The sequence below is a fragment of the Fukomys damarensis genome, unplaced genomic scaffold (assembly GCF_012274545.1).
Source record: "Fukomys damarensis isolate Sample0158 unplaced genomic scaffold, DMR_v1.0_HiC HiC_scaffold_2, whole genome shotgun sequence".
Classification (NCBI taxonomy): domain Eukaryota; kingdom Metazoa; phylum Chordata; class Mammalia; order Rodentia; family Bathyergidae; genus Fukomys; species Fukomys damarensis.
Window position 1 is genome coordinate 58,621,732 of NW_022900914.1, and position 933 is coordinate 58,622,664.

The 933-nt window shown below is 47.1% G+C and overlaps 1 pseudogene; it reads left to right on the plus strand.

Annotated features, from left to right (window-relative positions):
- The first annotated feature begins 267 nt into the window (after window positions 1–267).
- LOC104853016 lies at window positions 268–581 on the plus strand (annotated as a pseudogene).
- Window positions 582–933: the final 352 nt, after the last annotated feature.

A 933-nucleotide genomic window follows, 5' to 3' on the forward strand; every position in this document is an offset into this window, starting at 1 on the left:
CAGGCCCAAAACAATGAGGTCAATCAATCATGGATGGAGACCTGTAAAACTCTCTAAAACCATAAAACAAAATAAAACGTTTCTCTTTTTAGAAGTTGGCTATTTTAGGCTGGCATCCTTCACCATCTGGAACCCCACTGAATGGGTAGAGGATGGCTGAGTGCAGCAAGTGAGCCCAAGGGAAGCAGGGGCGCGGGGTTCCAGATAGAGGGGACTGGGCCAGAACTCATTTCTTACATAGCCCTTCGCCCTCCGCTTTCCCCAGCCATGGCTCTAGGCTCCCTCATGGCCGTGGGACTCAAAAAGGCCACAGGTGACAAAGAACATGAGCAAACTAAGGCACAGCCGCCGTCAAGAGTACCTCACCAAGCACACCAAGTTCATGCAGGACATGATCCGGGAGGTGTGCGGCTTCGCCCCCATAAGTGGCTCTCCACGGAGCTTCTCAAGGTGTCCAAGAACGAACAGGCCCTCAAGTTCAGCAAGAAAAGGTGGGGACGCACATCCGAGCCAAGAGGAAGCACGAGGAGCTGAGCAATGTGCTGACCGCTGTGAGGAAAGCAGCTGTCAAGAAGGACTAAACCTCTCTCCTCTGTGGAGAATAAACCATTGCAGGAAAAAGAAAGAAATTTATTGTTTTAGTTAATTGTTATCATAATGGACAAATAGCACAGAGACCAAAGAAGTCAGGCTTGGGTACTATTTACAAGTACCATTTCATAAAGAAAATTACCAAACTTTAGTTGGTCTGAGATTTTGATCTTGACTGGTGATACACAGTGAATAGTAGCAAAGGGACATTATCAGGAATATAGCAAAAGTCAATAAATTCATATTTAGCTGTGTTGCAGCTGACTTGCCCTGTATTACCCAGGTGGTGGTTGCATGCAAAAGTTGATTCCTTAGCAGAGATGATGAAGCCCCCCCCACACA